The sequence below is a fragment of the Pocillopora verrucosa genome, chromosome 6 (assembly GCF_036669915.1).
Source record: "Pocillopora verrucosa isolate sample1 chromosome 6, ASM3666991v2, whole genome shotgun sequence".
NCBI classification, from domain to species: domain Eukaryota; kingdom Metazoa; phylum Cnidaria; class Anthozoa; order Scleractinia; family Pocilloporidae; genus Pocillopora; species Pocillopora verrucosa.
This window is the reverse complement of record NC_089317.1, coordinates 13,032,899-13,058,029: the sequence shown is the minus strand read 5'-3', so window position 1 is coordinate 13,058,029 and position 25,131 is coordinate 13,032,899. Positions and strand designations below refer to the sequence as shown.

The 25,131-nt window shown below is 37.5% G+C and overlaps 1 pseudogene; it reads right to left on the bottom strand.

Annotated features, from left to right (window-relative positions):
- Positions 1-1,150: 1,150 nt before the first annotated feature.
- Positions 1,151-23,961, bottom strand: LOC131772987 (uncharacterized; annotated as a pseudogene).
- Between the last annotated feature and the right edge of the window lie 1,170 nt (positions 23,962-25,131).

Genomic DNA, 25,131 nt, shown 5'->3' with positions numbered 1-25,131 from the left:
GACTAAAACGCCTTTTGATAGTTTCTATCTCTATGTAAAGCTGAATGCCAACTATTTTATAGCTGAAAAGGTTACTAATTATTTTGTTAGTTGATTATGTCCTATCTCGAGAGAACCGCAATCTAAGTGATTCAAGACTAGCAGCGTAAATCTCAGAAGTTAAGTGACACCCCTATCGAAGTGCAAGAGAAGAGGTTAGAGACCCTCTCTAGGGTTCTCGTTGTGATTGGATATTTTGCAAGAGAATATCAATTGTTAACTGCTGAACACAGCTGTTAAGGTATGATTTAACCGACGGAAATAACACTTATGATACTCCTACAAACCCAACCACCTTATCATACAACGTGTAATATTCTTCCCAAGAAGCGACTCCTAAAAGCAGTATAGTAATTATCCTTAGTAAACTTACCTTATCCCTCTACAACTTAGCTCACCAATGACAATCTTTGCATCAGGGGTGGACTCGTGATGTCGTTTAGAATGGCAAATTTGACATAGTTCGACATTTGCAGAAATGTTAAGATAAAACTCATTTTCTTCTCAGTAAAAACCTTCAAAAAAATTATATATAAAAATTTAGGTGAATTCACCCCCCCCCCTTCCCCCCCCTCCATTTCACCCCCTCTCCTCTGTATGCTGAAGCATCACTTTGCCTCAAAAAACAAAATAACGTCAGGGAATATTTCCAAACAGACGCTAAACTCTCCTTCATTTGAATGTTAAGACTATTCCTCAGGTATCCTCTACTCCAGGCTGAAAGAGCGTTATTTTGATATTAGGTACTGTTTCTAGTGCAATTATTTATATCAGCTGAGGAAAGAAGGGTTTTGACCAAAAGGTAACCTAGTTTATAATTATGTAAGATTGATAGACTCTTAACCTCTACTGAGAGTGACCGGAGAACATGGTCTCTTGGATGTAAGTCTCCTGAAACACATACAAGCGATTTTTTGCACTTCTGGAAGCTCTGTTACTTTGGTTTGGTTTTGTCCTTCCTTCAAAGGAGAGATCTAGAGAGATGGGTCTAGATATGTTAGATCAATGTCGTGGAGAGAAATATGTGAACTCATGTACGGCATCATCATGTAGACAGAGTCAACACAGAACTTTTCGACACTTTTATTATATAAAAAAAATTAAAGTTATTACATTAGCAACTTATCCAGGAAAAAAAGACTTCCACCCATATCTACGACCAGTTTCGTTGTGTATTAGTATCTAGTACGCGAAAACTATCGCCCTATTACTGAGGCCAAACAACAAACTTTCTTGCAGAAGTAATGTGTCAAGTATAATTTTGATGAGAGTTCCGTATAAAAGTATTTCGAGTTGGTATCGCAAGTAAAGGCGGTCTTGGGGAAAGCAATTTATGCGCACGATTAGCTTTCCTGAAAACAAGCGGGTTTTGCAGCAAAATGTTTAAGTAATTTATTAAAATTGTACACAACTATGGCTTTTAGAGCGAGATCTCATCATCACCTAAGAATTGAGCCAGAAAATAAACTGAACTGAAACGCTTGTGTCGAGGCATACATGTAAGTATTTAATATGTTAAAGAGAAAATGAGAGTAACCTTTATAGGTAAACTTATAAAAGCGTTTCAGCGTTTAAGAATATGAAGTCAATTGAATTACAGCGTTCCAGCCTAACTGCTAAACGCAACATGGCTATTTCTACCAAGTAAGCGTGTAAGGAAACGATGATTAATCCCTGAAACTTGTCTAGGCGAAGTGTTCAAAATGTTAGCCAGTCATACACCGTGGACGTGTATCTAACTACACTGTTAAATCCTCGACGTTTGCATACAACTGCTTGTCGTACATTTTCATGTCGATTAGCTTCTGCAGAGGAAAATAATATAATAATCAGCATCATTAAAAAAGTTTTAAGTGGTTATCCTCATGAGTGGTCAGGTTTTCACACAAAAACAAATTCAAGGAGGAAGTATTTTATGGCGTCGTCATCTGCTACTCTTTGTGCGTCTCAATGCAGTTTTGCAATCATGCTATGATCTTTTAAATAACCATAAAGTATTAATTGTCATTGAGACATTCTTGTTCACTTCTTTGATGTTTTTCGTGGAGTACTAGCTTCAGTGTCATAACAAAAAGATGCAATGCAAACTTCGTAAAAATTACAAAGATGAGTACATATTACTACGCTATTTAGGCTCAATGCTGTTAAGTTTAACCCTAATTAGCTGAGCCTAAGCCAGTCGGTCCTACGTGAAAAGAAACTTTCATATTGATCAAAATTCTGACCTTGTGTAGGGTTTCCATGTCCTTAAGCTGATTTTTCAATTCAGTGAAAGTTGGTCTTGCATCTGGGTCATTCTTCCAGCATTTCATCATGATTTGATACCTGGCATTGTTCAAGTGATCTTTTTGAGATTTAAAGAGCATATCCTTGTACAATGAGAGAGAACGAGGTAACAAAGAAAACTTACAATTTTTCATCGACGTGTTGTGGTTTAGGCATCCTGTATCCATCCTGGAGTAAGTTCGCAATTTTTCTTCCATCCATTCGTGGGTAAGGTGAACCGCCTGGAAGAACCACAAGACCATCGAAATATAAACGTGACGAAAAAAAGACCTTCACTAAAACATCACCTGTGTCAGTTGATGGAGTTTGAGGTTGCATGGGGAAGCATATTACGTTTGTCTAACTGAACACGATACATTGTTTAATTAAGAGCCTCATAAACTTCCTTTCGATGTTACCTATGGTGAAAATCTCGTACAACAAAACTCCATAACTCCATCTGCAGAAAGACAAATCAAACGAATATAAATTAAGTGACTATAGACATAAACAGTATATACGGCAAATAAAATAAATGTATTCTTTGACAAAGCATAGAATTCAAGTCCTGACTAAAAATGATAAAACTTGTTGATAAATTGCTACGGTTGATAATCAGGTATACTTACACGTCACTTTTGGTGGTATATTTACCATACAATAAGGCCTCATAAGCTGTCCACTTCACGGGAAGACGGCCCTAAAGATTTTAAATACCACTTTGTGAAACAGCTCGAGAATTATAGGAAGCGACTAGTCAAAGACAGTGATATTTAAAGTTGTACTCGTATACGCATGGATAATATTTTCATTAGGGTCCCAAGGAATTCATGATCGAAATCAGTAATATAGCAACATTAAAACAACAATGATTGTGAAAGATCACTAAACTGAACAATATGTAATACCGCCCTCACCTCCCCTTTTTCTTGATTACCTTAGTCTTTTGTTCATAAATATTTTCCTGCTGCACATCTCTGGCCATTCCGAAGTCTGTCACTTTACACGTTTCCTTTTGTCCAACCAGCACATTACGGGCCGCAAGGTCTCGGTGAATGATCTTGGAAAGAATTGATGCAACAGCAAAAATTAGCGATTGCAGAAGAAAAAGAACTGAAATGAAATGGTTCGGATAGGAAAATAGAAATATCTAGCAACATATGGTGTGCGTATTTCTTTTTCTCCCAGATGGCAGAAAATTAAAACTACTACAATATCTACTCCATATTCCAAAGAGAAGCAAACTACTTTATGTCTGCAAAACGTAGTTATTTTAAAGAACGATTATGTTAAGATTTTAATAGAAATAGGATTCTGTAATGTAGCAGTTTGGCAACAAAAGATGAATTTTTTAATTTGAAGTTTTAATTCCTTTTCTTCCTTGTCACTAAAATATATATTTGTTGTTCACTTAGTTTACGCTGAATGTCTTAAAAGATCCTATTCATTCACGTCTCTCCCTTTGCCTACACGAGAAAAAAATCCTAATATTTTATTTCACATTGAAATAAGACTTATATGATGAACTCAAAATTGGGAAGGTTCTCGACCCTAAAGAAATAACCTCAACAAGACGGTAAGGATACGTTTGCAACTCCCGGGCTTGATCTTGAGAAGACATAATATTCTATGCAAGACAGAGCTTAACATGACGATAGACCTTACAAGAAGGTTTCGGAATTGTTTGTCTTTTGTGTTTTTAATTAACTTACAGATTTTGCGGACAAGTAACTCATTCCATCAGCAATTTGCCAAGAAAACCTCATCAGCTGCTGTGACGTCAGATTTGTTTGCGGTTTGATATCCGGGTCTTTGTAATAAGTGTCTTTTAATCCACGGCTCTTTCTCAGGTAACCCAGCAGATCCCCAAAAGGCACATATTCAATCAAAACCAACAGCTCTTCTGAAGAAATTAAACAATTTAGTTAATATATTACTCTCTCTTATACAACAAAATGATCTGTTCAGTGGCAAATATTCGGTCTTAGTCTATCACTAAATCCAGGAACGTCTGTCTTGGCTAAAACAAGATAAAATTACCTCATGCGATGGTTGTTTGTTGTGCTCAATTAATCACAAGCAAAATGTGTACAGCAAAATTAGACGCGCATAACCAAAGCATACCAGACTCCGTAACACATCCTAGAAGTTTAATGACGTAAGGATGTGGTTTCAGCTGCTTCATTGTGTCAAGTTCTTTCATCAGATCTCTCTTGTCCGATTCAACAGCGTTTGCTGGAGCGTCAAAAACAAGGAGTAAAATTTGGTTAACGGGAATAATGTCGAAATAACAACATAAGTTATGAAAGGCAAATAGCTAAAAAATTACGTAAACCCGGTAACATTTCCTGAACGTTTGTAGGCCAAGACTCATTCAATATACAGTACAAGAGCTCACTTTTAAGCATCTTAATAGCCACTGTGGTCGTCTCAGGACTCCCTGGAAGTCCTACTGCTGTTCCCTTGGCAACCTGACCAAAAGCACCTTTACCAATGATTTTTTTCTATGGTCACGTGATGTCTTGGAACTTCCCAGCAGCGTGTTAACGGATGAAGAGGCACGTAATCAGCACCTGGAGGGGTACTTTGTGCTTTTCTATCATCTTTGTTGACTTCTATGAGATCCATGTATTCCGCATGAGGCTGGGTGAGTTTTCTTGAATCTGGCTGACTTGGTGTGATATCTACTAATCCTGTTTCATTCTATTGAACCAACATAGCATTGGTTATAAAAATCAGTTTACTCATTTTTATTTGACAAACGTTTATATTCTTTCAAAACAAGAGATGACAAAAAGTTTATAATCTCTTGTCCCTATTATTGCTAACTTTTTTTACTACTAACATTTTGTTCTCTGCTTTTGAAACTATTATGTCCAGTGGAGTGATCGAGACTCATAGCATATTCGCCGAAGCTACAAACTGCAACTTGAAGATTGTCGATTGGTAGTGCAATTTTTGACAAATAAACCCACGAAAAAACTCCTGCTGTACTCAGCTCTTAAACCCACGTTTAGAAAATGAGGCATCAAGAAAATATGACGGCAATTGTCAATCAATTGTTTAAAAAGCAAATATCAACCGGGAGCAGACCAGTTAACGATCTATGAAGTGACGCCACGCAGTTGAGCCGAGAACAACCTAAGGAAAATCCATGGAGCGGCTTAAAACATGATTCCAGGACAAAGACCTTATCGAGTCAAACTTCCATCCTCTATTTCATTGTATCTGCCGGTGCTTTTTTTTTGTAGAACTACACAGTTTTTCCTTCTTATTTGCTGCAAGCGTTTATTTTCTTATAGAAAGTAGAGGTAAAGTGAGATTACATAATTTCTGACCACACTAACATGACCTCAATGTCTTAGCTGATACTTACGTCGCAAACACTTCTTTCATCTTCATAATTTCTAAAATTGAGAAAGCATAGAAATAATTATGAAACGCTAAGAATTTCATCAGTTTTGATTAGAATTTTTTATTAAGATGAAACCATATCTGGTACATTACATCGACACAATCCAGCTGGCAGCAAATTCTTACCTCTGTTTCCCTACAGCGCCTGAAAAAGAACGAAAGGACTAAAAGACCAGTGATGTGGATGTGGGTCAAAATTTGCTTTCGCTTAATAATGAATCTTGCAGCCAAACCTTCTACAGATTATGATTTTTTACCTACCTTTCTTATGTAGCCAGATTATGTAAATAATTAGAAGAAGGACTGTGAGGGCAAGAACCCCAATTATGGCCAACAAGACGTTGTTAGATGGGCAGTTACATTCCTCAGGACCTAAAAAAGATTCATTTTACAAAGCTTGATGAAATAACATTCAAACAACATTTACACTGATCCTGATCGATACACTGCTCTCACCACATAGCATAGGTTCGTGACCGGAAAACGTTAACTCTAAGATTTTTTTTAATGAAATAAAACAACGACAAAAACAAAAACCTAGAAATGCATCAGTCACAGAATAAGTTGTTTAATTAAACAGATACGGAATACAATTATAAACAGTCCATCTTCGGAACAATACGTGTAAACATTTAACAATTTCTTTCTAAAATTTACCTTTTGTTGTGCTTTCCGAGCCATCTGTGGGTATTAAAACTTGTTTAATCGAGTCTGGATTGACTTTAAAACCTTCGAATTTGTCTTGCCTCGCAGCATCCGACAGGTCAATCAAAACATTGCTGACGACTACACTTTGAGTGAACCTCATCATGAAGTCAAGAACAACACTGCCACACCTAGATAAGGAGGGGGGGGGGGAGGTGAGCAAAGAGTATCATCACACATATTTGTACTTTGGTGACTTTTAAGTGTTAAAATACATTGAGATTTAACCAATGTAATAAACCAAGGTAAATAAAATTAATTCATGTCATTCTGTGCCGATATATTGCTGTTCATTAAAGGAAATGTACTTCAAATGTAAATTATCTCGCATTATATAGGATTTGCTGGAGCACAAAAACCAGTTTACCGCTAAAATACAACACATTAAGATAAAGCTCCTCCCCCCTCCCAGAACGCAAATTTGCGTTTGCGTTTGTTGTTTCAGTGTAAAACAACAACCTGTACCTTACCTGGTGTTCACAGTGTTGGCGGATGAGCAGCCAAACCTCAAGGCAATTTGACAAGCCTAAAACGACATATCAAGAAAAAAACGTATATTCAAATGCTTGTCACATATTGAAGATCATTCAGAATATCTTATTTTTTTAACAGAAATATTAAGATTTAATTCAAGAACAGATTGATTAAGATTCAATTTTTATGATAAATCACATGGCAGCATTCCTTAAACTCCAGTATATGGATCAAGTAGATTATCTAACCATTTCTGGAAATTTCGCAGCAACTTCTGAACGTCTGCTACAGTCCTCCTGTATTGTCGCTGTCAGGTAAACTTCTGTGCTTACTGTTTGAACTGGGGAAAACAAAATACGACTAAAAATGAACGTTTTTTTGTTTGTTTGTTTGCACAAGAATTATCATTTGAACTTATGTATAAAAAACAGCCTTTACTTACAAAGAACACTGGCATCAAATGTACGAATGGGAGGCCAATTTGAGAGATATTGTTTTTCTTGTATTTTGCGTCACGATGGTGTCTTCAGAATCGTTCCCCTAGTCGTCTTCCTTTTCGCCGAAGTATAACTTTTTGAAATAACCGCAAGTTATGAAATAGATGACATTGGTAGAGCCAGTGACCAAACAGTTGTCCGTTTTACGCAAAAATAATATACCAGTTTTTGGATCATTTTGAAGTTATTTAAATTTGTTAGAAGGACAGGTCTTACTGCGTGATTGTGCCGCTAAAATGGAATACGATCATTCTCTTCCTTCTGTGCCGTTTGTGGAATGCCGACTTTCGATCCGTTGTTAAAGATTCCCTTGAATGACAAAAGTAGGATAGCCACGGTTTTTTGAAGAACTGGCATATTGCCTCTGATTTCTTGGAAAATCAGAACTGTCAATGTCTAGGCGATGAAGCCTAAGACACTGAGAATAAGGAATGGTATTCTTGACATGTAATGGATTTGAGGATGACAAAACTATGAGACTCCGTGGGTCTGTAGCACATCCACTAATGCATAGACTGTTATCTGCTAACTTTGACTTCTAGAGAAGCTAAAATGCTGTCAGAAATTTCCCAGATCTATTTTAGAGCTGGATGAAAGTACCTCTCTGGTGGAAAAAGTAGCGCTGATACAATGATCAACGTAGCGACCTCAGATTCCAGCCCCCTATTTACGCCTGGTGGATGACTCTATCTCTTTGTAATATATTTGCATGTCAAGGGTCGATTCCCTGTCATTATAAATAAGTCCCGTCTAGGAATATAATTTTTGAATTCGATATTATTCACACAGCCATCAGCTGGGAGTGTAATTGGTGCCGTTCCTGAAGATTCTTAAGATTAACTGCTGTTTCGATTCTTTCTGAATCTCTTTAGTTGCCTCCTAATAACGATTTGGTCGCAGAAGAATGACGGGAGCCCAAAGGTTTTTCAACACTTTTTAACTTTCCTTTTTACTGAACGAAGGAGCGGCAACAGACAGTGAATTTCCATGTCATACATTTCTCGCTATTCTCTCTTCCATCAAGAGATGTTCACTCGACTGCGACAAGATGCAAATGACTTAAGCCCCGTTCAAACGATTATGAACGTTAATGATAGACAACTGAATGATAGTTTCAATTTTCGTTCACATCATTGACTATCAAGTTTGTGTTCAAACGGTTTATAATAGTCAATGATAATTGACAAAATACCACCCAATGAGATCGCGTAATTGTACACAAGTATGATGCGAGCTGAGGTCAGAAATTTCAGTGGCATTGAAATTTTAGTCAAGAAGTTAGAAGCTGAAGATACTGAAGCCTACCAGGAAATGATGAGAATTAATTACGAGACATTCTGGGAAATTCCAATGCCTATTTTAGTCATTATGTTATATGCCATTTTGGTTTGAGCCCGTTTTGGCAAAACTGCTGACCTAACAATTATCATTCACTATCCTCCTCTCGTTCAAACAACAAAAAACTATCATTAAGTATCATGTCGAATTTGGATACGTCCAAACTACATGACATTTGATGAAATGTGATGTTAGAGCATGATAGTTTGAACATACTTCCTTCTGCCTTGACTTGCTGGATATTTTCATCCTCTTGTTTTAGGCTTTCACCTAGCTCATTAGTTGCAGTAATAGCAAACTGATACACCTTTCCTCTCTCCAATGTTATTTTCAATTCTCTCACAGAAACATCTCTGATTTTCTTTATTTCTGTCCACCGTCCCACTTTTCCATCAGTCACTACTCTTTGGTACACTGTATACATGATAATAACTTTTCCATTACTTTCTGGCTCCTTCCACTTTAAGGTAATTGTATCGTCTGTTGTTTCACCTGGCAGTTCGTCTACTTCCACCACATCCGGGGCTCCTAGAATGATGTCAACGACACGAACGACGTGAAATTTCTAATAATTATACAACTTCTTGTTACAAACCTGGTCACAACCATTATCAGTGATTAAATAATCTGTAAATTGGTCGAGGATTTTTTGGGATGTTTTTGAGACGAAAGTGTATGGCAAGCAAAATTAAGTTAAATATTGAGATGAATTCAAAATAATTTGAAAGGACGAAAAGTGATAATGAGAAGCCTAACATGATGGTCGGTTATTGCCTAAAGCAAATACTGCATTTAGAAGGTGATACAATGACTTCTACTGGCATTTAACTGAAATGAAGGACCGATGCATATACGACGTCGCAATTCACCATTCGTTTGTGTCACGTAGTTACAGAAAGGATCTCAGTTCGTGTGCAACTACTTTCTGCTTTTGAAAAGTTTGACATCGCGCATGACTTAGTACAGGCACTCTGCAATGACGCAGCGGAAAAATGAGTGCGCATGCTCCGCTTCTCGAGCCATTTGAGCGTCCAGGCCTACGATTCTTCTTCTGCAAACATAAGCTGGCGCGGGTTTTTCCGCCGAGACAACAAGCTTTTTTCTTCAGGAGGTTTTCCAACCGAGAAGGCTATGAGAAGAAGCGCTAAAGCGATAACAGGTGCGACGAACTTCATTGCCATGTTTCACATGTTCAACTTCAGTTACTAAGTTCACACCTGTTTCCACAATAGTTTTTTTGTTGAGTGAGATATGTGCCGGATGTGATTCGAAAGAAACTCTCTTGAAAACGGCAACCTTAATTGTTTTGGTTTGGCTTATCCCTGCGAAATAAAATTAAGCTATTTTTCATTTTAAAGAAAATATACGAAGGATTCTTTGAGGCCGTGCACACACTGTTTGACGAGACTTCCCCATAATATTTGCATATTAAAAGCGATTTTCATGAAAGGCCTGTTTCTTCAAACTTCAATTCTTTAGTCAAACGATGTGTGGAAATTGTCTCACTTCCTAAAGGGATAGTTGGTTATTGGGCCTTTTGAATATGGCCAGTACGAGTTTAGGAAAAATGTATCCAACTATCCTAAAGGTCACTATGCAGCGGCTGTTGTTGTTGCTGATTCATATTACAGATTTTGAAACATGAACATCAGAAAATAAATATAACTGGCCACTAAGGAGGGGACAAACGCTGAAAATCGAAAATCTTATAATGCGGCAAGCAGATAACATTGTTAAAACTGGGTTACTCACAACATATCTAAGTTGGCGAAAAAATGATTGGTGCAAAGTGCTCAGTCACGATATCACTTTTGATTCCTCACCTTCAAACTTGGTCTTAATGTTCCATACAGTAGGATCTCCCTCGAACACAAAATTTCTGGAAAACAGTTTCACTGTGTAGTTGGTATCTTTCTCCAAACCACGAAACGAATAACTTGTCGTCCCAGGATCGGTGATATTAACCTTTTTTATCTCAGTTTCATCCTTTTGTAAGATCATTTGGAATCCTATAATCTGACTTCCTCCATCATCAGCTGGTGCAGTCCATTGTATTGTTATAGAAGTTGCTTGAATGACGGATTCTGATTTGATGGATGCTTTCCCTGGTTTCTCTACATAGTGCCATAAGAGAAGAGATCATTTTGAGTTTTGTCACAACACTAAGGATGAATGCAAGTCCACGTCTTCTCACAGCTAATTATTCAACTTTCATACACTGTTCGAATTCCGATTTTCTGATTAGATGATTTGTACCACGTGATACTGGATTGTGACGAAACTACCTCCTTGACATCGTCTTCGTGCTGTAATGGCCGTGGTGCAAATTCAACACACTGTTGTCATTACACCATGGCTTGGTTTACCTTGTATATAGTGGTTTCACTGCAGTGTTTCTTTGTACAGTGTATTCAGTTTGAATAATAAAAATGCTAACGCACTTATGGCTCGTGAATTATCAGGATTTACCTGTACTCGTTCACAAACAATGAATTCGGAATATTCAATACCGCACGAGGCTTATTGAAATTTCTCGTTCATTGTCAGTGAACTCGTGCAGGTAAATCCCCATAGTTCACTCACTGAGTGCGTTAACCTGTAATTAATGAATATAAATGTAGCTACCGGATAAGTTCAGCTAAGAGCCTCATAAAAAGAGGCACAATTGATAGTCCATGGTTGAGGAAGTTTCCTATGGATACTCGCATGTGAAGATGTCATCCATCTTCCTGAAGTTCAAAGCTCTTTTGTAACGTGTTTAATGCAAAAAAAGGGCAAGGTGTCGACAATTTACTTTAAATCTTTTTCACAAATACGGGTGCATTTCCAACTAAAAGATCAGGCTAACTATATCTGGTATAATTCCAGTAATATTCTGTTATACCTCATTGGGGCAACGAAGGCGAAAAATACGTGAAGGTCTAACGCTGCTAGTGAGAGGGAAAATGCGAACGGAACGCTCAGATAAAGATGTAGGATGTATGTCGAAAACTAAGCGGACACATTGTTCGTAAATGAAAGAATAATAAATCCCTTACTCGATGGTTTAACATAAGCATATATATTTTCCACACGCCCATGGGCCTTGCAAAATATCCGCACGTATTAAAAGATAAACTATCGAATGAGATGTACGAAGTGAATGAGTTACTCTGTCCAATACTTTGTAAGAAAATTTGGCTTTTACCTCTAATACAACTGAAACAGTGATAATGAGCCAAGGTAAAAGGAAATGCTGACCTTATATAGAGTTTCTTCTTATCAAAATACACTGATCTCATTGACTTACTTATCTGAGTTATCTTTATTAATTTCTCATCAGATGGAATAAGTCCATTGGCAGCAATGCACTTGTAATGACCAAAATCTTGATCACCTCTGAGTGGCACTTGTACTTTGTTTTCTCTGGCTGTGACTCTGTTTATTTCACTTCCTTCAGGTTTGTACCATGAGAGTGTTGGTGTAGGAACACCATCAGAAAGACACTTCAAAGTCACTGTCTGGCCAATCGAAGACTTCTTAGATGACGTGGTGACATTTCGAATCGTGGGCGGGTCTAAGAATAAATGTCAATACAATAAGCAATTGAATAAATAATCGGTGATACTTCATATCAATCAGAACATTAATGATCTTTATCATTCCACTGCTGTGTCATTTTACCAAACAAAATAACGAAAACGGCAAAATATGCCACAGTATTACACTTTAGAACAAGCCAAAAATACGTAGCAACACATTGGCCGCCCTGAACGATCCAAACTTTAATTTTTTTGTTTAATTTTTTAAATTTAACTGCTAAAGTAGCGAACTTTTAAGAAAGAAAGAACACCTTCTACGACCGATACGATACACAGATAAGGCCGTAAGATGTAATTCGCATACTATAATTAAAACACTGATAACTGAAAATAACAGTGGAATAATAAATCAATTATTCGAGAGTTTAACACATAATACGAGCGGAAATTTTGCTCATTACTCATATTTTCTCTCGCCTCTCAGGGCTCGGAAAAATTACTTCGCAACCAGAATAAGGTGTATTTATTTTTTTCTTAGAGGGCACGCTAACGAATCCCGCAATCTGATGGTTTCTTAGCGCGGTCCGTGTTTTCCTATCTCTGCCTAAGGGCATAGCAACACTTATCGCGAGATGCAGAGTCATCCGTACCTTCGTTGCCATTCTTCATAAATAAATTTCGTTTAGCTAGCTGGGCATTATTTTTTAAGCAAAGCCGTGGGTCACGAAATGGGTTGACTTGCGGCCTAAAAACCGTTTGTAATTAATTTTAATCCTTCACAAAAAGTTAAAACGTGAGGTATCTGTTTTAAATTGAATTAATCAATGGGACTTGCACTGATTCAATAGCGGAGCGCGGAAAACACGCAGCGTAGACTATACTAATTAAAAAAATAATAGTTGCAACAGTAACCCATCAAGTCGGAAAATTTGATCGTACAACCAAAATGAGGGTTGTCCAGTACACCCAAACCGCCACCATTCGTTAAAGACAGTTGGCGAATCGTTCTACCGGAAATCTGATAAACCATCTCTCATTAGATGGAAATGCATACCGGAAGTCAATTTGTAAGACACTTAGAAAATATCGCAAGTAGCTATTAAATGGGGGTTGAAGATGTTGTCAAATCGACTCGATTCGACCGACTCTTCTCAGTTAAAGTCGACCTGTCACACCGGAAGTTGATTTGCAAGGCACTTAGAAAATATTCCGCAAGTAACTACTGAGGGTCGTTGAGAATGTTGTCGAATGAATGACTCGTCTCAGTTGATGTCGACTTAAGACACATGAGTTCAGTTGCGATTAATAGCCGTACTTACCACAATTATTAATCGTGATAGAAGATATCTGGAGGCTATTAATCGGAAGATATGCCATTTGCGATAAATAATCGTAATTTAAGGACTTCAAGACAAGTAATCGTGAAATTTCACTCCAGAACTAAAAAAAATCCGGAAATTTATAAATACCTGTTTACAGTAGTTGCCAGATTAAGCAACATAGGCTTGAATACTATGGTAAAACAGCTCATAACTTACATTTCTAGGAAGGGCAACCTTTAGTCTCTGTTTTCATAGACATACAAATTCGTCAAAACTCGGAAATCTTCAGTGCCCCCCTCTTTTGGAACAACTGGCTGTAAGTCCACGTGGTCTTTGAGCAATAATGAACGACTTGATAAAAAGAGGTGTGCGTTAGCGAAGGGGAACATCCATCGGCCTCGAAGTGCAAATCAGAGTCCTGCCTCTCCAGTACCAAAACAATGGGAAAAGTGTATTTTCAATCCAAAAAACAAGGTGTGGCTCGAATTATTTAGTTCAGCATGTTTTATTTAACCGTTAAGTTCTAGTTTTGTTTCCGGCAAATTATATAGAGAATAATACACGGGCGCGCGTAGATATGGAAAGCTTCATATCTTTCTTTTCGAAGTGTCACGCCAAGCTTATTAGCATCTTTCCCACTCTAAAGAATTTAATTTTCTCCTTTCCCATTTGTCCCTTGCAGCGTGACATTAACAAAATGTAAGGGAGCCATTTTAAAATTTGGCGCTCCTGCTATAATTACCTCACCCAAGGTGATTACAGCGAGATATGACGCACTCCTCTACCAATGAGAGTGCGTGCATCTCTATAATCACCCAAGCAATTATATTAAAAACATATATATCAATAGCAGACAGGAGGGTCATAAGTTTCTCGTTTTGAAACATAAATGTTGTTTAGGCTGGTCTTAACAGAGGAAAAACAGTGGATTGTTTTTATACTAGATAGTAACAAGTTCCAAAGTTCAGCATTTCTAATGAAATATGATTTTCTGTAATAATCTTGATTATGTCCGCAGATTAAGTTATCATCATTAATGTCAAATTTACGTGTAGGATGACATGGCTCAAAGTATGCAAGTACATGTATTCCTTACATCAATAGATGTAAGACCATTCCAGGACTTAAAAATAGAAGCAGGTCTGACATCTCTCGACAAAAATCACGAGGCGGTAGTGGAAATTACTGTTTTAACTCACTTTCTGTTGTAAAGAGGCAGATATTGAATATGGCGTGTTAAAAAGGTTGTCACAGAGCATCAGTAACAATAGACTTGTACGAGCAACCCTGATGCCAAAATGTGATTGGCGGGAGCAACAAACCCTTATGCTGCGTTCTCGTTGCAATTGGCTTGGGCGAAATGGCATTTCTGGATATTTACGTCGTTTTTGTTTGCTTGTTTTTTTTCTTTACAGGAAATGTTTTATATACGTGGTATAATCCAAGGGTATCCGCCGCTTTCGCCCCCTATCGAGTTCGCCCCTACCTTATACCGTGTGCATGTCTGGTGTCATTTTGATGGGTGAGTTCAAAATCTAAAGATTAGCACAACGTCCATGCTTGCTTTTTACCTGCTCCTAACAACAGAGGTCAAATGCCTGCGCATATGTAAACGCGGAACAATGAATGAGTTGCCAGTCATCGGATCCTTGCGTTTGCGCACAGATTTCTGGGATCGTCACGTGGCAGATATTGTAACCCGCTATAAAGGAACGTATGGCGAAAGGTTTGTTTGGACGTCCAAAAAATGCGATTTTGGTAAGAGATTATGGCTTTTTCGCAGCAGTTTTATCATACATGGTGAAAGATAATGTTGTTACCTTGGAAGTTAAGGTTTTTGCTGGAATTAACACGGAATATGTTATAAAAAATACAGAAAACTTCTCTCCTTATGTAAGGTCTATTCTGAAATCGTCATCGTGTAATGGTCTCAAAGTACTACAAAATTACCCAGAAATCACTACGAAATAACACTTTTAAAAGTATTTTCAGTTGTATTTATACATGCACGGCCTATTTTTATACTTTCTAACGTATTTAATAGACAAATTACGTTTTAAAATATACTTCCTCAAAGGAGAGAAGTCGTTGTCAGCGGAGATGGAAATTATTTTTACCGAGCTAATGCCCACTGAAAAGATAAAATGAGCGATGAAAAAAGCATGAGGAAATCCCCAGTTCAAGTGATAGATTGTTTGAGAAAAATCCAAAGGTCTTTGAGCCGCAATTTTTTCTTCTCGAACTCCCTGAAGGATCTTGTCAGGAAAGCAAGATCACGGGAACTCCGGCAGAAACTGTGGACTTATCATCAGCTGTGCATCGCTCCTTAAGAGACCAATTTGTATCACTCATCGCCACAGAAGAAAGGGTACAGTCTTGAGCCAATCATCAACGCTGATTCATTCTCATTGATCACAACAAAGAAGTGTAGGTATTTTATCACTTTAATGTACCAGAGTAATATTTAATGCTCACGCACGCCATTTCAATCTCCTGCTGCTTCAAGTAGCTTTTATAGCGCTCTTTTGTATTACTAAGCCGAGCTAGAAGTAGACTTAACTCACGCACAAAAAACTGACACGGCTTAGTTGAGTTATTCCTTGGCGATTCATATGGTTTTTCTAAATTTCGAAACCATTACGCAATGTCAAATTCACAATAAACCTTGCGCGTGGAGACAAGTTAATAGGTAGATTTTACTACACATGACATAGTTTTTCAAACAAAAACTTACTCTTCCCTTGAATCAGCATTACCCTAATCCACTTCTGATAAAGGAACAGTGAAAAAACGATAATCTCTCTCTAAAATCTTTTTTTCAGACGTCAGAAAAACCTTTCGCCATACAATTCCTTCCAGTGAGTTGCGATGTTTGCCCCGTGGCGATCCCAGAAATCTATGCGCAAACACAAGGATCCGATTACTGGCAACTCATTCATTAAGTATCTCACAGAGCGGGGCGGCACAGTGCTTGCAGGTTACACAACCTCCTAAACCAGAAAGTCATGGGCATCAATTACAAGAGCGCAGCATTTGTCTTTCCTTTCCCTGTCTTTCGATGAAAACAAAGAATGAAGGTTGTAATCACTCCATAGTAGAGTCCGTCACTTTTGTGTTATTTGACAGTCGAGTATTCAGTATATGGTGGCAAGGCCTACGAATAATGAAATATAAAATGGATTCTCGCCCTCAAATAGTATATCTCTTCGAACGCCACACATGAAAATATGAGCGAAAACCTTGGGCATGCAGTTTTAATTTCAGCCCATTTTCACATTTACCAGCTGATCTCAGCTATCAGTTAAAAAAAGTGTAATTTCGCAGCTTACAGTGAGGATCTTGACCAATTCTCAGCTTTCCATTAAGCCCCAACCAGAGCCCTCACACGGGATAGGAATATGTGATAGCCTTGTGCGCTAGGCGAACAGAGTGAATTTTGGGTTGTGACAATGAATTACAAATGGCTTTAAGCCATTTTCTGAGTTAAAAACAGTCCAACTGAAGCAATGACTTAATGAGAAAATTGTCGCGCCCTCCAGAGCAAAATAACGTAAAAAATGTTTCCACCTATATTTAATTGTGCCAACCAGCACTTGAGACTGATGCACACAAAGCTGAAAAGGATTTGAGGTGGAATTCTGTTTCCTTACACTTTTGAACAGATTCATCAGTTTTGTGTAACTAACCCCAATAACAGGATTCACACTGTAAATAAAGTAAATTCAGAGATAGAAAATTAAGGTTAAAATATACTTACAGTGAACTACAATTGTTGTGTCAACAGAAGTGACTTCCATTGAGTTATTGGCTTGACATGTATATTGTCCTGCATCTGTTCTGTTTATATTATCGAACTTTAAAAATGCAGCTTTCTTCCCTGAACTTTCCAGTTCTCCATTTCTAATCCATGCTACATCCGGCAGTGGTTTCCCAGAAGCTTCACAGGTTATGATAACAGGGGATCCTTCAATGTAATATTTTCCTCCCAAAGAGATGTTTATAAGTGGTGCCTCTGAAAGGTAAAAGTGATTATATCATTGCTCATATGGCTTAGCAAATTTTACTTGGACTGAGTTTTAAAATTTACCCAATTACAATAAAATAAATAGAGAATAATACATGGGCTCGCATAGATATGGAATTTCTCTTCAAGTGTTTAACTCGATCGCACACGAGTGAGCGCAGCGAACGAGTGAGATGTCGAGTTGAAAACGAGGTGCTGGATTCTAGATTCTACCCCTGCAGATTCCGGATTCCATCTCAAATTACCTTTTTTAACTTCCCTATTAAACAAAGACCAAATTAAGGAAAATTTAAACTGAAATACAATTTTTATAACACCTCGTGTATGTCACAAATAATTGTAGACTATGACTGAGAAAAGCTTGTTTTCCTCTATGTAACTGGCGATGATATTCGCCATTATGAGATAGCGCATAAAACGGTGTTCAAACAACTCAAATGTATTTTAACCTTTGCAAAATCGCGAAAGATCTGCATTTACACGGTAATTTTCCAAGAATAACAGATTCTCCTTTCTATATTTCCTTTTTTCTTTAAAAGGTTAACTAAGTCAAGTCACATTACGTGGCCCGCCGCTACTTTCTTTTCTAGAAAATGTTGTTCGACCCTAAAATCTAGTAATATCTTGTTTCATTCGCTCTGAGATAGGATGCTTTATGAAATCTTCAAATTTGTTATTCCGAATGCCAAATATCAAAGAAAGCGGTTTACGTTTAAATGGCGAAAATTCGACTTAGAAATAGACCTCTCCCAGCTCCCTTAGGTATCCATATATAACTTTGTTCAAAGTTTATCGTAATTGGAAACGTGCGGTCCGTCGCCATGTTGGTGTCCCAAGCAAATACTGTGGGATTTTAACGCTTTTGTTATGTAAATAATGACTTTTGTCACTCCAAATTTGCATACCTATTGACCACGTGAGTGGACTGCACTCTTTTGGACACCAAATGACGAAATTTTACGAGGTTATTTCGAGCTCTCATTACCTAACAAAACAAAATCGCAGGCTCAAGTTTCTGGAGCTCATGGGGATTAGCCCGAACTTTATTGGGAAATAAGGTTTTTGAATCGGAGCAGAAGACTCATTAATGGCTAGTAAGGAACTTTAGCTATGTCGGTATCGAAGTCGATTGGGGGATAGGTCATGATGATTTTGTCAGTGTCTCGGGAGCTGTAATAGTCAAAATTCTCCAGCGTACAAAGTGCGTTCTATATGGTCTGCACGGTCTGCGTAGTCTGCAGCATGACCGTGGTTGCATGGATGCGCATGAAAACCGTTGATACGGATGATATGCATTTTCAGCAAATGGATTTCAGCGGGATTCTGGATTCCAATGCCCAGTGTTCCGGATTCCACAAGCAAAAATTTCCTGGATTCCGGAATCCGGATTACCATACCTGGGGCGAATCATTATCACATAACGCTATGCGTGAATAAAAAGTACGAACGAAGCAAAACTGCTCTTATGAAAGCAGCATTTCCTGAAATGTCGCGCGTAACATTTGTATTCAGTTTCAACCTTATACATCAAAAGCTTCGAATTGCTGACCGTTAAAACTGTTCTCACGACCGATAGACGATGTTCAAATTTCGAGATGAAGACAGCGATGTGTTCCGTTTCTATAGGACAGATATCGACGGAATCAAAATTTTGCTCAAGTTACAGGCCACACCACCTCAAATACAAACGGGATTAATTAATGATTCCTAAACACCGCGCGTTATAAAGGCATGAAATTCACTTAATTTATCGATGTTATGAGTATCCTCAATGCTGATATAAAAAAAAGGCCAATAGAGGATCAAGGGGGAGCCCAAAGCAAATCCGTCTTTTGCCACACGACCGTTGTTTACAACATTAATTAAATGTGACCTATACGATGCAGGTTATGTTGGTTTAATTTACACGGCGCCATGCATCTACATCAACATGTTCAAGAACACAGAAAATCGACTCCATCGATTGGCAGGCATTTTCGCAACAAGCACTCTTTGGCCTCGAGGGATCTTACGAAGAATTTTAGTGTTTTAAAGAAGAGTTCGAACAAATTGGACTGCTTACTTTATGAAAGGTTTTTTTATTCAAGAACTGAGACCTGCTCTCAATTTGCAGTCGGACTGAATTCGTGCAAAGGTTTTCAACTTTGAATCACAATTAAATGGCCAAGAAGTTACATACTTAATATCACACTTGTTTCCATGTACTTATAACGTTGTTAGGACATCCAAGATACTGTGTTCGAAAATGAAATTTAAAACACTCAGAGAGAAGATTCAGGAGTCTGTTCAAAGAACTCTATACGCTTCTGTTTCATACACGAACATTTCTTGAAAAGTTTAGGTTGCATAAGCTCAAAAAAATGATTCATACTCTAATTTGAAATTTGAAATACTTTTAGTCCCTTGAGGCTCTTTGCGAAACTCAGCCAGTTTCTCGGTGGAGCAACCAAAGTAAGCAATAAAATTAGAGCTGTTGAACTGACCTCCCTGATTAACAGCATCTTCTAGGAACAGCATTCCTACCTGGCCTTGTTGATCATCATTGCATTATTTTCTGTTTGCATGCTCAACGTCTTTCAAAGAACATGAAGAGCTTGGATTATAGACTTTGTTGATTTGTTGCTTCCATAACTTTAAGAGAATTTTGCTCCAGCGCATAAATCAAATCTAAGTCTCGGATTGCTCCTTAGTCTAAGAACTTACTTGAGGAAGTCACCGTTCTGTTGACTAAATTTATATCTGTAAACCTAGAAGATCTTAATACTCAGAAAGCAGCGAAAGGCGTAATGTCGACTTTCATTCCCTTTGGCGAGTCCCTTTAAAAGGCTTGAAAAGCACTGCCATTTTTTCCACACCAAATTAATTCCACATGCTGCTTGTGATTGGTCATGCAATATTCTCCTTCACTGATTTAACAAAATCATAGAACTAGTTGGATTGTTTCTAGTTTTGACTGGCCATTTCTAATTGACAGCTTTGCTAAGAGAAAATCTTAGTATTCATATTAATAATAGTTATCTATGCATAACAGAGCAACCCAGTAGTTGGTGCCAGAAGAATAAAGCAATAACTCTTTGAATTCTTTCTCATGAGAATTACAACAAAGTAAACGGTAGAATTTATTTTCTCCTTTTCTTGAGCGTTGCATGCCATATAAAAGTAGCACTATTGTTCCAAAAAGTTGGGTTAGACAGCCACTTTCAGCCCTGCATATAAAGGTTTGCACAAATTTTTGTTAATGTTTCCTTTTTGCAGATCTCAGAAATATGAGACATGAGTTGAATGAATTTGATTTGTGTTACATTATTAATGGTTATGTCTGCAAGACGTACCTGCCACAATAAGCTCAACTTTACTTTCATGCTGACTTCCCCACGTTTCAAATTTAAATTTGGTATTGTCTCCAGGGTTGATGTTCTTGATAACCAGGGTTGCTCTTCCTTCAATTTTAACTCTTCCTTGATAAGATGGAGGAATATCACGATGTTCTTGGACACCATGACTGTTCCTAAAAATCATTTTTACATATTTACTTTTTATCAGAGCGCTGAAGATGATGCCTTGAGTCTCATTAAGTGGATCAGTGTAGTCCCATACTAGCTTGGCATCACTACCATTTTTAAAATAGCTTGGATTAGAAGGTTCCTGAGTGACTTTCACATCCACACCCCCTAAAATAGACAACCATAAACATAATATTCTCAGCCCTTTAGTAACATAAAGATAATATTTAGGAAGAAGGGCTTACATAGAGTCCACCACAGAGGCACTTTTAGTGTAAGCAGTAACAACAATAAGAGTAAATATATACACTACATTGGCATTCACTGATATCAATCAGCTCAAAATATACTTTCTGTTGCTAAGAAATAAGGTTCAATAACAGAATTGTGCAACTATTTGTGCCTTGTGAAAATCATTTTTGACAAGTTGCACTTTCTTTAATTTCCAGACTGTGTTCAGTGGTGAATTTCCAAAATTTAAAAGTTTGTGGTACACTTGAAGAAATTTTTGAAGGAGAACTTTATCAAGGTGGAAAATGGAAAGTAGAAATGTCCACACATATTATATATATGTTAAACCATTGAATGAGGGATTTATTATTCCACTCATTTCATTTTCTAGTCTTTTGGCTTCTATTTTTTGAAAAGTTGTATGGTCACATCTGAGCATCCTACCCATCAAATGTACATGAAAGAAGAAAACAACAGAAATTAAAGAAACCATTTATGTGTTCTTGATGACCAGGAAAAAATTATTGTGGGCTTTAAAGTTCACTGCTGAAAAATCATGCCTAAAAATTGGGGAAAAATCAAAGACCACATGCATCTCTTCTGTCCCTATTTCTGCCCTGTTCTACTGTGTATAACCAAGGTATACTTAGCATGTTCCATTGCCCTTACAAGGTAAAATAACATTATAATGAATAAGAATAAAGAAATATTTGCTAGAGGTGAAGTGGATATTATTTATCGATCTTCCTTTCACCGTCAACGAATAATTGTTTAAGTATCCAGTAATTGCTCAGGTCTTTCAAATTCTGTTATAAATTCTGTAAATAAAAAAAGCATTTCCCAGATTTTGTTTCAACTGTGTTGATGACCTGTATCAAGACGAGCCAGCAGTTTTAAGAGCATCCTATATTTTATATAATAAGCTGAATTCTACATGCATTTTGATTGGTTCTTTCATGTACTTATTATTGTCAAGCTCACTGGTGGTTAGCCACCAGCTATTCACCTCAGCTCAAAAAATCGCACAACAACAAAATGACTTCCCACTTTGCTGTGGTAGAATAAGAGAAAATAATTTCAATAAACAAAGCAGCTTTCACAAAAAATAAAAAATAGTTCTGAAAATGGTTAAATATGGTTGGGAAATGTAGGAAATATAGATGGTTCATATTTAATGAGTGCATGTGGTTTATATTTACAAGATGTGAAGAATAAAACAATGAGCGTGGAACAGGCAAGTTTTTGTCTACAAAAATCTTACATGCAAACCTTAAGTAATGTAAGGAATTGTGGGTTGTGTGTATTTTATATGCAGAAAATGGACATTTTTATTACTGCTGGGAACAAAGCAATGACAAAAATGAGGAATAAATTAGATGATTGAAAAGCTTTTGTTTACACCATGGGAATTATAGTGCCAATTTGAAACATAAATTTTTGCTCATTCACATAAGCACAAATAAAATGGCAAAGGTGGACCGTAATGCTTTCTTACCAGAGTCAGAATCTAGAAATTTAAATCTTTTGTACCATTTTGGAGGAGATTCCACTTTAGTTCCTCAGATTGTGAATGTCAGGAATTGATCAAAGCAAAGATGTTGACAAAGATTGTGATCAGTTTACATGAGGTGATATCAGAGTGATTTTCACCAATTTTCATGAAATCCAGCTTTCTCTGACATTGTATCTTCATAAATTAATTTAACTTGTTTACGCCAACAGCTGACTTCTTGTTTTCAACCTTGAAGTCATGATTCTACAGTTGTATGCACCCAGCAAACATTGCTGAAATTCATTCCCATTCACTTTGGCAAGCCCCCACACCACAAAGGCAAAAAAACCCATACTACTGTTTCTACTAGTCAAACATTTGATCTATGACTTGTGATTGGTCAGACGCTCATTTCTCACTTGTGAGGAAAACCGCTATCAGAATTTGTGCAGTTCATTACAAATCAATTTTTTTTCAAATTTAGCTTGGAGTAAATCTCAGTACATACATTATAAGCACAAATGTATACACACATTTCAAAAACTTTGGTCCTAGTAAAACTTTACCTTTTTCTAAATATACACAAAAATAAGAAGCCCATAACTAACGGTGTAAGGTGCCACAACTATATGTGCATAAAGCTAAAAACTGGTCAAGTCAGTAGACAATTCATACATGTTGGTAATTGAGCAAAGAAAAGCTCAATTATCCATCCAAGTGCATTATGTAGTTTCTTTACATGATTGCTGCCTGGAGAAAAAATCACACTCAACTTAGTTAGCAGCAATTATCCTTGCTGAGGTCATTATTTGAACCAATAATGAGGGGAAAAATTGTTAAAAACTATTCCAAATGATGAGTGATGGATGGCAAGGAAGAGAGTTTAGGTACAGATGGCAACTCTTTCCTGGGTTTGTTTAGTCATCATGTCTGTAATGGAGAGCGTTTTCGGTTTCTAAGCCTAAACTGGCACGGAAGAATAAATTTCATACTTACCTGACCCGTAAAACTTTACCAGCAGAAGAAAGAGTAAGTAAATTTCATAATCACCGAAAGACACCATCTTATCAGACCTTCGCTGGTGCTTCAATAATGAAGGTTGTGCCTCAATCATACGGAAGTTCCTTGAAGGGATAAAAAAGAAGGCCCCTCTTCGTTTTGAGACTGGGACCGAGTGTCACGATCACCTTCGTGAACTTGTCGGCCGTAGTCGGCGAAATTGCCCAAACGACATGGCGGATGGTGCAATTTAAGGAAGAAAAATCGATCTAACCTTGGGACATTTGCATGAATTGTACAAACTTTCCTTTCGGAGAAACGTTCCATTCAGAGTAAACTATGCTTGAAACTTAAGAACGTGTCGAATGAACGTGACTCGATGGCACCGATATCAATCACGCGTGCGTATGAAGCTAAATCAAAGTCACGCAATTAAAAAATAACTTGTAACAGACAGTTTTCAATTCCTCTTTCTTGTTTATCATCAGTGGATTCTTTTCCAAGGGTCACTACATATAATCAAGGTCGGGTTCCGCTGATCTATCTCTGTGAGGCCGTATTCCTGGGGCCGCAAACGGAAGTCAAGCAGATCACAAGCGAGATAATTACGCAATTCGGACGCGCAAACTCAGTCAGTACATAGCAAGAAGTGCGGGAAAATCAAATCGAAACAATTTTTTGGAGGGTAATTTTCCTCAAGATGACCTCTATCTTGGTATCAGCTTCTTCGTGTATCTTCGAATCATATCATCTTTAAGACTTTCAGTCTCGTGCCCGAAGTAAAATCAGCCGAGAAGCTACTGCACGAACACGAAACGGAGACGACAACCAGCTTTGTTGTGTATTACAGCTACGGTGTTGGTAAAGGTAAGTCTAAAGTCAGAGGGGCGCCTCAGACGAACTCTGCTTACGAGAGGGGATGTTTAGTGGAGTGAAACGGGGTTTTAAGGGTTATGGAGAGACCGAGAGCGGAGGGGGGATCGAAAAATTTTCTATTAAAGGAATTTAAAAAACTGCAAATAAAATCTACTCTTTATTTTGATTTTTAGAAACAGGTGTGTAATTCACTTACTTTCTTGATGTTGTTGTTGTTGTTGTTGCTTTTTTTTTGTGTGCAAAAATTGGAAAAAATTGGAATGAAATAAAACATAAAAGCACTATTGAACTTCAATAACTTCAATGTGGTGGTTAGCCTGAAAAAAGGGGGGTTACATGTGGTTTTCGATATCCTATTTAGATCTGATCCAAAAGACGATACCTACAGCACATGCCTCTCGCACAAACTTATTGACTCGCTGACTGGCTAC